Consider the following 14,372-nt stretch of genomic DNA (forward strand, 5'->3'; position numbering starts at 1 on the left):
TGATGGAATGTGTTGTTGGATATGCCCATATTTTGTGGAGAGGAATTATGGGCTAGGAGTTTGCACTAGCTCCAAGATTCACCTTGTTTCTGTATGCATTTAAAAATTCTTACCTGTTTCTGAGTCATTCTGTGCTCTCTCTACTTCAGTCTGTAATTTGGATTCCAAGCCACTCTGTATTATTAAAACAAAGTTCTGTGGTCCCCATTCAGTGTAATGGGGAATTTGAAAAAAATGATTATAACTTTTTTATCTTTTGTCCAAGGTGGATGAAATTTCAGGCACTTGAGCCCCTACAGAGTGGCTTAAGCCAGCCAAATCGAAGTCTCACTCAAAAAATAATGGGCCTGGAAAAAGATAGAGGTATAGGCATAGGAAAACATTGTCAGTGACCAGGAGTTAGACTCCTCTTCTTCAGGTGATGGAGTCAAGGACTCTGAATCAGAAGGGAAAGGACATTCAGACCCAGACCCAGAAGCACTGCTATCAGATGAGCCTGTGAGGCCAGTGGCCTTCTGGCTCAAGGATGTGGCACTGCCATCCTTGGACTTAGAGAACTCCATTGCCGAAGACTCAGTAAAATCAGAGCTTTGTGTGGTCTGTTGTAGGAGCAGAATCCTAGAGAGGTTTTGGACCTTTTAATTAACGCAGCACCTTCTAGTGCAGGTGGGGCTAATAATTAGGATGCAGCTGCTGTTATTATATAGGACAGTTTCGGTTTGAGCCTTGCCCTGCCAAGCAGAACAAACATAGAGCTATAAGGTACAGAACATTACAGAAATCTCAGAGTGACACAAGGTATTATGGGAACCTTGATTTGACTTGGGGAGGTTTATTGATATTTTATTGAAGATCCTCCAAACATCCTGATTTGCCTCATGTTTGGCCCACACAGAGAGCTATGTACTTCATGCATCTTTTCTTGATATCAGACTTGTCGGAAATATTTAGTAAGATTTTGAAAAATATATTTGCCACCAGCCTTATTAATCTCAACTGCAGTGGCTTCAGCACTAGGTACCTTTGGCTGGCTGATGATTTAATGACTCATTCTGTGACAGCCGTAGGAGGTTGCTGCACTAAAAAGTGACTAATATACTTGGATAATTGCTATATAGTACTATTGATGACCGTGCCTTTATTTAACGCATTTTAACATGACTGGCCTTCAAAAAATTGTTTTTGATGTGTCAAAAGAACTCTGATTGTAGTAGTAAAAATAGGGTCAAAATCCTATCGTAGGTGTGAGGAACCTTTTTCAGCCTAAGGGCTGCATTCACTCGTGGGGAATCTTCCAAGGAGGCCACATGCCAGTGGTGGGTAGACCAATAGATTGTATGTATATGAATAGCTTCCCATAAAATATCCCCAAACAATGCAAATGAAAACTGGGATAAAAATCTCTACTTTGAGGCTTGCTGTACTAGGCTACATTTCCATGCAAAGGTCAGCATACCCCCTCCCACATATCCATCTCTCCATCTGGACAAGTTAAAGGACACATTCCAGTCTGGCAAAAGCACTCAAAGAGGACACAGAACAGAACTGGTGAGGGATGCAGCTTTGGGGAGGGGGGTAGTCTGGGTCTAAAAAGAGTCCCAAGGTCCTGATAAACGGTCTCAAGAGCTGCATTTGGTCACCAGGCTTGAAGTTCCTCGCTCCTGTCCTGTGCACTTGGTAAGTCCAACTGAATTAGGGGACATAGGTCTAGGTAAACATATGAGTAGGGCCCCACTTATATGGCAGGTTAGGTTCCAGCCCCTGCCGGAAAGCGAAAACTGCAGGAAAACGTATCAGCTGTAGCACGGGGTCTGGAACCTAACCTGCTGATCACACCAGAGGAGGAAAAGATCAGATCTTCCCCTCCTCGGGCACGATCAGCTTGAGCTGGAGTCTGATCACCCCCGAGGAGGATAAGATCAGCTGTAGCATGCTACAGCTGATCTTCCCCTCCTCTGGTGTGATCAGCTCGAGCGGGGGAGTCTGATCGCGCCAGAAGAGGAGAAGATCTTCCCCTCCTCCGGCACGATCAGCTGGAGTGCGCGAGTCTGAGCGCCCCCTAGGAGGAGAAGATCAGCTGTAGCACGCTACAGCTGATCTTCCCCTCCTCCGGCATGATCAGCTGGAGTGCGAGGAGCACCAGTTGATTGCCCTGCTGGCACCATATTAACGGAATGCCAAAAAGCAGGGTGCCGAGAAGCGGAGCCCTACTGTATGTATGTTTTGGGCCCACGAGCTTTGGGCTTTTGCCACAGCCACCAAGTGTCCACTTTCCATAAAAGGAATAAAGCTCTTTGAGGGTCCAAGTTTCTCCTATCCTGATGAAATCATCCAGAGGAGCTCTGCTAATTGTCCCTCATGTTACAGAGGCCTGTTGGGCTTCCACTAGAAGTCGGGCATTTAATGCTGCTGGTTCCATGCTGTGGAACACTTTTCCAGCAGAGTTTTGGCAGGCACTCTCATTTTTTATTTCCAGGTGTCTCTTGGAAACCTTTTTATGTAGACAGCCATATGTACCGTATATTCCGGCGTATAAGACGACCCCCAACTTTTCCAGTTAAAATATAGAGTTTGGGATATACTCGGCGTATAAGACTACCCCTGCTTATGACATGCAAGCGATGTACCTTGCCGGCGATTGGCTGGTTGTTGTACACAAAGCCTATCGTGCGAAGGCAAGAATGTCTTTGAAGTCAAGACTAGGGGCATCAGGCCCCTCCCACTCTCCAGTTCATTCTTGCCTTCGTACGAACAAGATTGAGATCCTATAGCGTACCATTTAGCTAAGTATTTGTTTGTGTGTTTGTTTGACAGGGTGCGGAGGTAGTGTTTCTTGTGTGTCTCCCTAGTCCTTCCCTTCCCCTGTCTTGCTTTTCACTGCTTATTTCAGCTTATTTCATTTACCTGGGCAGTTTATTTTCCCTGTTGATTGTCTGACGGCCCCTAGAGCGACCGCGGCTCTTGGTCTCTACGGCTTTGTCCGTTTCCGAGATTTTCCCCCTGAGTTCTGTCACAGCCCTTGCGAGCTTGCGGCTGTGACTTTCCCGTAGCGGCTTTTCTGGGCTGGGCTGCCTCGAGCCGCGTTCTGTGGCATCGTTGGAGAGACCGTGGCTGCGGTTCTCTCTCAGGCGGGAGCTTGCGGCTGTGGCTCCCTGCCTTTCCCCGCCACCCGTTTTTAGCTTGCCCGGGTATTGCCGTGCTCCACGGGAGCCTGCGGCTGCAGCTCTCTCATTAGAGAGATTCTTTTTCCTTAGCCGCACTCCGCTGCTTTAAATTCCACCACGGAGAGCTCTGCAGTTGGCGCCGTCGGCTGCTTGTCCCTGCTGCCTTACACTTCACAGTATTCTCCTGGCCGTCCCTTCCTGGGGTTTTTCTTTTTCAGAGCCGCTGGTGCGGCTATCGGCCCCGCGGCTGCTCCTGCGAGCCTGTGCTGGGCAGTTTCTCCCCAGTTCAACAGCATACGGCCACCATTGCCCCTTCTTCTCCATCATTTTTTGACTTAATTTTCCCGCTCTTTTTCAGCACCCGGCGTATAAGACGACCCCCGACTTTTGAGAAGATTTTCCTGGGTTAAAAAGTCGTCTTATACGCCGGAATATACGGTAATTGTTTACATTTTCTGATCAGCCAATCATTTTAATCATCATTTTATTACTGCTTTTATGGTGTTTTATATTTTAGTACTCTGCACATTATATTGCATGAATTGGCAGTATATTATTTATTTGTTTGTTTTTGTTTATTTATTACATTTATATAAATATCTTTTTAAATAAATAAAATAAAAATATAGGTTTTAAAGGAAGCAAAAGCTGAGTGTAGCCATGCGTGTACTCTGCACTTCAGGAAAGCCAATTTTAATAAACTCAGAACAATTATAAGGGCCCATGACAAGTAACCCTAATGAGAAAAGGAGTCCAAGATGGGTGGCAGTTTCTAAAAAATGAAATTCTAAAGGCACAATTGCAAACAATTCCAACAAGGAAAAAAAGAGTAAGACAGCAGAAGAAGCCAATGTGGCTTCACACAAAGCTTAGAGATGACCTGAAAATAAAAAATGACACAACTAGGCAGTAGAAGGAAGGCCAAGCCATAAAGGAAGAGTACAGACAAGTAGCACAGAACTGCAGGGATGGCATCAGGAAAGCTAAAACTGAGAATAAACTGAGGTTAGTGAGGGATGCTAAAAGCAACAAAAAAGCTTTCTTTGGGAACTGGCAAAGAACTCTCAGAACCACTGTCTATTATCTTTGCAAAATTGTGGATGGGTGAAGTGTTGCATGGCTGTAGGAGGGCTAATGTCCCAATTTTCAAAAATGCAAAAAGGAGGAATTTGGGACTACAGACCTGTCAGCTTGACATCAATCCCTAGGAAAATCTGGAGATTATGAAGTGGTCAATCTGTAAGCACTTGAAAACAATGCAGTGGTTACTAGAAGCCAGCATGGATTTGTCAAGAACAAATCTTGCCAGACTAATTTTATCTCATTCTTGGATCAGGTAACCTCCTTGGTAGACTGTGGAAGCACTGTGGACATAATATATCTCGACCTCAGCAAAGCTTTGAACAAAGTGCCCCATGATATTCTGATGGGCAAGCTAGCTAAATGTGGGCTGGATGGAACAACTACCAGGTGGATCCACAGTTGGCTACAGAAATGTACTCCAAGAGTCCTTATCAATGATTCCTTCTCAAACTGGGGGGAGGAGGGCAGGATCGTTTCTCAATCTTCCCAGAGTTCAGGACATGGAATAATAGGCTCAAGTTACAGGAAGCCAGATTTCCACTGAACATCAGGAAAAGTTCCTAACAGTTAGAGCAGCATGACAATGGAAAGAATTACCTAGGGAGGTGGCTCTCCAACCCTAGAGGCATTCAAGAGGCAGCTGGACAGCCACCTGTCAGGTATGCTTTAATTTGGATTCCTATATTGATCAAGCAGTTGCACTTGATGGCCTTATAGGGCCCTTCCAACTTGCCTATTTAATGATTCTATAGTATTGGGTAGAGATAGAATCCATAGCCGCGGTGGATTTGCCGCCAATCCACCACCCCACCCCCACACCATCATGGAGGAGGGGTGAGAAGAGGAGCTCCCTTGGGCCAAATGTTACAGCAGAGGCCTCACCAATAGCTTCCCCAGCAAGAACAGACCATGGAGAAGGAAGAGGAACCAGAAGAGGAGGTGCTACACCATAGGGCAAAAGACAGGCTGCAGGCTGGGGAGGGCAAAAAAAAGCTTAATTGTGACCCCACCATTTAAAAAGTTTCCCCCTGATTATCCAACTCTGTCCAAGGAAAATATAATGGTCAGGAATAAGATTAGAAGGAAGGACCCTCAAGGAGGAGTTAAGACCTTTTGGTATCCTCTTGTTCACTTAATGCTTAACATCCTTTTTTCTTATGACACGAAAAGTATCCCAGTTATTTAATTCCTGGTGTTCTTATTAAATATCCTGCTAACTTGACCTTTATACTGCCCATCCTTTGCATGGAGGAGGGGTGAGGGAGAAGGTGTGGCCTGGCCTTCATATCCTATCCACCATCCTTAACAAACAACAGTTCCCAGAATTCTTTGGGAGCAGCCATGGCTGTTTTAAAGTGATACAATACTGCTTTAAAAGTATAGCACAGATGGGGCTTTGGGAAGGATGCAAGATGCAGACAACAATAAATGTTCTGTAGAATGAAAGAAAGGGCATTTACAAAATCCCTTGGCCACCCCAAAAGTAAAATAAGCACAACAAATCCCTGCATCCCACCCATGAGAATTTCATAGAAATTTTATCTCCCCATTGATAGTTTTTTTTAGTATAATGTCTTTTTTCAGCACAGTATCAGTGAAATCAAAATATCTGATCTAAAAATAATGTCCTGAGATTGCAAAAGATCAAGGTACCACAAAACAGTTTTGGTCATCTTGTAGACATTTGCTTTTAAACGAAAAATATAACAGAGTGAAATTCAATGAGAAAAAAAGCACCTAAAGACTGCCCTTGTCAAACAGAAGTTCAGTTGTACAAGCTTAAATGGCATTGAAGAGATTCACAGAGCTGACCTGAATAATTAGAATCAAGCATATTTCACATATTTGAAGCAATTAGTACACAAAGCCATGCATCCTAAAACACTAACGTATAGTGCTGCTGACATTAATGGAAGAGTGGGAGTGTAAGTGTTTTCAGGAGAAAGACCAAAATGTCTAAGTATTCTCCTAAAGTACTTTAAGACACTAATGTAAAATGATTTGTTTTTGCTTCTGTATACTTTTTTTTAGTACATTTGCAGCATTATGCTTCTGAAAGTACAATACTACTAGGAAAGCCCATTAAGCCAAGCAGTTCTTCCTTCCTTTGGCGGCATTATGAATGATAGCAAAATGTTGACTGGCGCTCTTGCTAATGGACTTTGAACAAAATGTATTTTCTGTTTCATTTGAGAAGACTCAGGTACTTATGTACTCCAGTTCTTCATAGACTAGCCAGAAGATTCACTCTAATTTGTTGCTTAATTTATGGTCAAATGGAAAAGTAACTCTATCTTTATTTTTTTTAAAAGGCAGTCATCTTTCTGTTTTATCCTTTTTTAAAAAAATCAGTACTACAGGGATGGAAGCCATGTACATAATTATTTAACAACAACATTTTTTACTGAAACAGCCTTGGTCGCTCTGGTAGATGATATGAGGAGGGCATTGGATAGGGGAGAATGCACCTTCCTTGTCCTCCTGGATCTCTCAGTGGCTTTTGATACCGTTGACCATGGTATCCTTTTAGATCGCCTGGAGAGTTTGGGATTGGGAGGCACGGTTTTACGGTGGTTCCATTCCTTTCTCTCCGATAGCCGTCAACAGGTAGCATTGGGTGATGAGGTTTCAGACCCTTGGCCTCTCAATTGTGGTGTGTCACAGGGTTCTATCCTCTCTCCCATGCTATTTAACATCTATGTAAAGCTGTTGGGAGCGATCATCAGGAGATTTGGGCTGCAGTGCCACTAATATGCGGATGACACTCAGCTCTATCTCTCATTCAAATCTTCACCGGAGAGGGCTGTGGAGACCGTATCCAAGTGCCTGGAATCCGTGAGTGGATGGATGGGCAGGAACAGGCTGAAGCTGAACCCTGCTAAGACCGAGGTACTGCTTGTGGGAGACAAGGGAGGGTTAGGAGATGTTGACCTGGTGTTTGGCGGGGTGAGGTTGCCCCTACAGGACCAGGTCCGCAGCCTTGGGGTCGTTCTTGATTCCAAGCTCTCCATGGAGGCTCAGATTTCTGCTGTGAGCCGGGCAGCTTGGTATCAATTACACCTTATATGTAGGCTACAACCCTACCTCCCTGTTCAACAGCTCCCGCTCGTAGTACATGCCCTGGTCACCTCTCGATTGGACTACTGTAATGCGCTCTTCGTGGGGTTACCCTTGAAAATGACCCAGAAATTGCAACTTATACAGAATGCAGCGGCGCGCTTACTTACCAACAGCCGCCACCATGATCACATTACACCGGTGTTATTTGATCTACACTGGTTGCCGGTTGTTTTCCGGGCCCGATTCAAGGTGTTGGTATTAACCTTTAAAACCCTGTACGGTTTCAGCCCAGTTTACCTGAAAGAGCACCTCCACCGCCACCAATTATGCCGCCCGACCAGATCAGCCACGCAAGGCCTTCTCTCAGTCCCACCAACCAAAACAGCTAGGTTGGTGGGCACTAGGGAGAGGGCTTTTTCTGTGGTGGCCCCCACTCTCTGGAACTCCCTCCCATTTGATCTTCGACATGCCCCTTCCCTGGATGTATTCCGCAAGGCCCTGAAGACGTGGCTATTTCAACAGGCCTTTGACATCCTTGGGATGGGTTAATCTCCATGAATTGTCATCTATTATATACTGTAAATGTAAATGTTTTATGAAGGTATTGATGACTGTCCAATATTTTATTGTAACTAATATGACTGCTTTGATATTATTGTATTTTATACCATTTCAATGTACGTCGCCTAGAGTGGCTATTTGCCAGATAGGCGACACACAAATTAAATATTATTATTATTATTATTATTATTATTATTATTATTATTATTACTGCAGTCAACCAAGTGTTAAAGAATATACAATTGTATAAATACATACTCACAAAATCAAAAGAGCAAAGGTGAAGATTAAGAGTTAACAACCATTGAATGTCTAAGAGATATTACTACATTTAGAAATATTGCTACCTGTTCAGTAAGAAATATATTAGACCCCCTCAAGGAAAATATTCAGAAGAGTCAATAAGGATCGAATGGGAAACTGCCTCATAAGGGGATAGATTATATGTTCTCTGACCCCTTGTTAAAATCTAACAACCATGAGAAACTGTCAAGTTCCAGTTGATTACATGGACAACACTTATCCTTGACTGGAATTTTAGCAAATCTGTCCTCTAACATATTTGAAGGTAAAATGTAAAATATGCCAGCAGAAGAGCTCTTCTATACTTAGATATTGTTAAAAAGTATATGTATGGCATACATTGGTTAGGCCCAGTGAGCCTTGTGAACATGGCCCATTCGCTAAAGCATGGAGTGCTTTGCTGTCCATATCTTTTAACTTTTGTTTAACAATGGATTTAGCTTGCATTGGGTCCAAGGCCAAGGGATAGGAAGGGGACATACCAACAGTACTCATTTTACCAGATAGCTCATTTTTCCAGGTAGACATAAAAGAATAAAGTAGTACCTGATAAACCAGAGACATTGGGGAAGTGGAAGAGCAGATTCTTAGCCAATAATGCACAGAGTATGTTCATACTAAACTACTTAATAGATTAAGTCCAACTTCCAAGTTAAGGGCAGCATCACCAACACATTTGAGTGTACCCAATATGGCTCTAAGACGGAGTTCCTTCTAGAGCAAACTGAAGCCCAGAAAACCAGATTGAAGCTCTTTCTAGAATATGGCTAACTACTTTTGCTTTATACACTTGTAAGGCCATTGGAACAAATATGCCTCCTTTTGTATAGACAAACCTAAGGATTGTGTTAACTGTGTGCTCTCCTTTTGCCTCTGCTAATGTAGACTGTGTAATCCACTTGGTAGAATAAAAGAACCAAGTCCTAAGACACTTGTAGGAGTTGTCTTGTTCTAATCTACCAAGTGCACAGGACAGGAACCAGGAATACTTAACCGTCCTTTTTGAAAACACAATTACCTTTTTTTTGCATAGTTAACCATACGATGTTCTTGCCTACAGTAATCTGCAAATCCCATAAACAGTAATCTAAATTCTAACTGAATTTGAGAGATTAAAACTGCATCTGCATATAATATGATATAAACTTTGGTGGAATTTAATTTAGAAAGTTGAGCAGCTACAGAGCTCAAATTTGTGGGAAGATCTGAGAGGTATAAATTACATAAAGCAGGAGCTGTGACAGTGACTACTGTGTCTGCATCACACCTGGGCTGATGTACTTTGATACAAACTTTAGATCAAGAACAATTGTCTCTTGTCCATAGTTGACTGCTTCAGTTTACTCCATAATCTTTCGCATGAAATCAGATCAAAAACTGATTTTAAATCTATAATAGCTATAAACAGCTTGGATTCTGTGTGTTTCTCTGAATAATATATCATTACTGAAACAATACTAAAGCATTAACCTTCCCTGTTAAAGGTTTTCCTGTGAAAAACATTGCTCAACCAAAATGGCAACAATTTCCATCTCTGAAGAATGGATGGGTCTAGCAGGTAGACCTGCCATTTGGCCCAAATAAGCAGGTCTTAGACAGGCATAATCAAATGGCACAATCTGATTTGGACATGTAAAAAAACTCATCAAAATCGCCTACCTATTCACTTCATAATTCAGAAAGTACACAGAACCAATGCATACCCCAGTACCTCTTGTTTTCTGTGTTCCTTTCTCAGTCTTCATGCCAGGCAAATATTGGCATTATGTATAATTAAGTAAATGGATTATAAATTTAAAATCAACAATACAGCCAGCCATATTTTTGCATGCACAGTCAGTTGTCATTCTCCCCAGACAAGTTGGGAGAGAACAGGGGGTGGTGACCTCTGACTCTCTTCATCTATCACTGCCACCAGTCACTCACCTATGTCAGTCATGGGACAAAGCTATTGGAGAATATGGATGGGGCTGAAGCATGATGAGATGCCTAGCAATTCACAAAATTTGGGGTTAGTCACAGATAGAAGCTCTTGAGCTGAAGAATGCTGGGTTGGGGAAGGATCCTAGTTCAGTGCACACAGTTTGCATATATAACGTCCCAGGTTCAAACTCTGGCATCTTCCAGCTAAAACTATCAGGCAACAGGATCTGCCTGACACGCTGAAGAGCCACTGCAAAACAGAGTGGACAATACTGGGTTGGATGAGCTAGTGGTCTAGCTTGGTATATGGCAGGGTCATATGTTCATATATGAAGCTAGAATGTTCAGCAGCAAAGCCTTTTTTACAATTCTGTTGTTTACCACACTTCACTAAAAGATAGCGGGAAGACTGAATCACTATGAGGAGTGTCTAGATGCTTTCACCGATGACAGATTCTTTCAACAGGTCTTTTCAAAGAGCATTTGCCTTGTTAGATTTTTCCCCTTTAAATAAAACTTCATGAGAATTATCTTTGCATGTTGGGCAGGTTCAGAACATCAGGAACACTGAGGGCATCATTAATTTATGCTTCTATTCTGAGGTTTAATGGATATTAACCATGTGAAGTGACACTGGTGTTGTACATAGTATGTCTTCCGTATCAGCTGAAAAGCATATCATTCATCTTACATCATTTGGGCTGTTCAATTTTTGGTCAACTGAGCTTCAGTTTTCTGAGGGGTTTGGTTTTTTTTTGTCACCTTGACTTATAATTGACATTCTGAATGCAAGACCTTTGATATATGTCTTTACACTAAATTACTGCTTTTAAGGGAAATTAAAACAACAGTGGAAGACAGCAGCATGTTGGAGAAATATGCCACCACTTGTAATCTGCAGTCCTGAAAATGTGAAAGGTCTAATGTGGAGAGCAGACATTGCCAGTAATTGTATTCCTAAACTCCCTTCTGTATTTATCTTCAGAGCTTGATTGGCAGCATCTCTTATGTCCCACCAAACATACATAAGAGAGGACCTAACAGGACACAAAGACTGACTTCTTATTTTCCACTTTCATTAGCTGCTGAAATGAGTCAGGGACTCATAAGATCAGATGAAAGTGTCTAAGTAGCACTGCTCCAGGAGAGCTTTGTCTGTAGCATCTGCACACATGGGCTGTACTTTATTCCATTATTCTGATGATTTCTTACCTGGTAATTTGTGCATTATATTTGCTCTTTCACAAGCAAGTTCTGGAAATCTTGTGGAATATAGTGCAAGTTTAGTGCTATTTTTTGTGATAATACCAGAAATAATCTGTTTGCAAGCCTAGGAACCTGGAAAATCATGGGAGTTTTTTGCTAGCTGCAGCCGCTCATGTGACAGGCATCCCAGCATGCAGTGCACTCCTGTCCTTTAGGTGCATGGGGAGGTGCCTGATGAAAATTGTACTGGTATTCCGACCTAGGCGCAGGGAGCAGCAGGATTTCCCCCACACACATTCCTATGTCTATACAACTAAATAAAAAAGTCAGATGCCAAAGGGAGAGGGGTTGCATGGCAATGGGATGAGATCTTAGACCTCCTACACAGTGTGGAACTATAGTGTGCATGTACATAATAGGTGAGGGACGAAAACAAGGTGTCGTTCATTGCAGCCGTGTGAAAGTCATTTGAACGAAATGCTGGTATATTGGCTGAAAAAGCTACTGTTCCTTAACGCAAGAAGTACTTAACGCAGTGTGAAAGGAATTTTCAAAATTGGGACAGAAGCACTACCATTTTAATCTGCTAAACTAATGAAATAAGCCCCATGTCCGAAAGCAGCCCTACACCACTTAGCAGGTTCCCAGTAAGTCACTAGGGCATATCTATTTCCCATAGATCTGGAACATCTCAAGTAATCCAACTGATCTGATTTTGGTTGTGGGTTAAATTCATCTGCCCCTCCCCCAGGGCCGGTCCCAAAGAATGACCAGGTCGGGCCCTGGCTGAGGGCCCCTGGAGCCACAGAGGCCCCTGAGGGGCCTCTCAATAGGATGGGGAGGAGTAGCCCTCCTTTTCTGCGATCCGTGGCAGAGTAGCTGCCGCGGATTGCAGAGAGGGACCTTCTTCCACCTGCCCGTCTCTCCTATCTTTTGAGGCTGCATGGGCTACACGTGCAGGACTTCCATTAACCAAGATGGTGGCTGAAGTTTCCCTAAGGGGCTGAAGCCTCCGGTGCCATCTTGACTGATGGCAGCAATGCACGCACGTAACAACCCATGCAGCTCAAAAGACAGGAGTGATGGAGCCAGTGAACAGGCGGGTGGAGGAAGCTCCCTCCCTGTGAGAAACAGGTAGGCGCAAGTGTGCATGTACACGTTGTGAGCATGCACACATGTGTGCTGGGGCCCAGGGCCAGCTGGTTCCCAATAGTCCCGGCATGTCTGGAGTTGGCCCTGTCCTCCCCACCCCCAGCCAAGATTAACTGACTGCATGTTCCCACAGGCCAGCAAAATTGCTCATAGCAAAGCCACAGGGAGCTGGAAGGTGAGGGCTTACAATGCTTGTTCAAATCAACTTTGTTCAAATAAAATTTGATTATTTATACACTCTTGGGAGATACTTTTACTCTTTTGCTCTGTGTCACACTATGATCTGAGTTCAAACTATTACTTTGAATACCAGTAGATGTACAACTGTGGCAGGGATCAGTTATGCTCATGCCCTCTTCTGGGTTTGGTCACTCTAGAAAACAGGATGCCTTTGGTGTGACCCACTTTTATTTTGTCCTTATGTCGACCTGGGAATTGAATGGATGGATGGCCCTGCTTTCAGGGCATAGAGAGTGGAAGGAAATGTCATTTCCAAGTGTGTGTGTCTATGAATTTATCCCTTCATACTGCTGGCACAGTCCAGCACAACAGCATCTGCCATTGGCACTACACTGGCACTGCTACACAGTGCCACTGTTAAGCTGCAACATCATTCAGAGATGCTTTTGAAATTCTCTTCATTCAGATTTCTCCCCACCTGTTTCAGTTCTGAATTATCTGACCTTCTTTTTGAAGTGGAACTGATTCACTGGGAATTCTCCGTTCTGTGTTCTTATTTGTATTTCTGTATGTTGTATTAAGCATTGTGCATGCCACAGCTTTTATTTGCTTCAGTTCCTTCATGTCTCCTAAATTACATTATTTGTTTTTTATTTTTGCAGGGTCACATTGGTAACTTGAGCAGGGTTGCCAGGACAAAAGCATCCCAAAGCCTCAGATTTCAGGGGCAGGCCCTAGTGATGTTATGTGGGCAGGTCATAGTAATGTCACAGGGATAGGCCATAGTGATGTCACGGGGTGGGCCCAAGTGATGTCATTAAGCATGATACATCAAGCATCAATCACAGTTGCTTGGAGCATACAATTCAAACAAAAACATTTCTCTGATTGGAAATTAAGATAGAAATCTTAGCTAAAAGATAGAGCCTGGGTAGGGAACATTTAACCTAGCCTTCTTGATTCTGGCAAGAAGGATTAAGTGCCCTCAGGCCAGGCCAGTCACCAGAAGGCCATTGTAGGAGGAAAGGAGCCTAGTGTTGTGGGGATGTTAGATAGAAGCACTCAGCAGTAAAGATGGATGCTCCTGAAGGCTGCCATTCTACACACACTTACTAAGCACCTTACTAATATAAAGCAATAGGACTTACTTCTGAGTAGATATAGTTTGGATTGTGCTGTTGGTAAAGCTTGACTAGGGATCTTCTGCAAAGATTATCCAAACAGGGTTGGCAACCCCCTGCCTCGAATGCCCTGCCCGTACCTTTCAACATGGCTACTCCAAACTTTTTTTTACAGATTTCACCCTTCACTACCTAAAGAGGTCTTAGAAATGAAGAAGATTCTCTATCCTTTTCTGTTTACCTTGTGGGCTGCTATAAACTCACTTTGACGGCCAACCCAATTCCAGTGAGTAATAATTGACAGAGAGAAAACATACATGGTTAGATCTACCTTCACAGACAGCAGCTTGGAAACAACAACAATTGCAGCCACACTTCCCAGTATGTGAATTCTCTTCTACCGCTATTGGGCAAGAAACAAACCGGCATGCAACCAACAAGGTGCATCATCAGTGGGTTTAAGGAGATTGAGCTGAGGGCATGGAACCACTGTTGTTGCTTCCATGGATATAAGGGAGTGAGGTTAAAGGTAAATGAAATGCAAACAGAAAAACAAAAACAAAAGACAGTGATGATTTCCTACATTCAATACCATACCAACCACAACAAAATTCCTATG

General features: G+C 43.2%; 1 pseudogene; it reads right to left on the reverse strand.

Annotated features, from left to right (window-relative positions):
* Positions 1-305: 305 nt before the first annotated feature.
* LOC133386104 (uncharacterized protein K02A2.6-like) overlaps positions 306-14,372 on the reverse strand; it is a 47,378-nt pseudogene continuing 33,311 nt past the window's right edge.

This window comes from Rhineura floridana, chromosome 5 (assembly GCF_030035675.1).
Source record: "Rhineura floridana isolate rRhiFlo1 chromosome 5, rRhiFlo1.hap2, whole genome shotgun sequence".
Classification (NCBI taxonomy): Eukaryota; Metazoa; Chordata; class Lepidosauria; order Squamata; family Rhineuridae; genus Rhineura; species Rhineura floridana.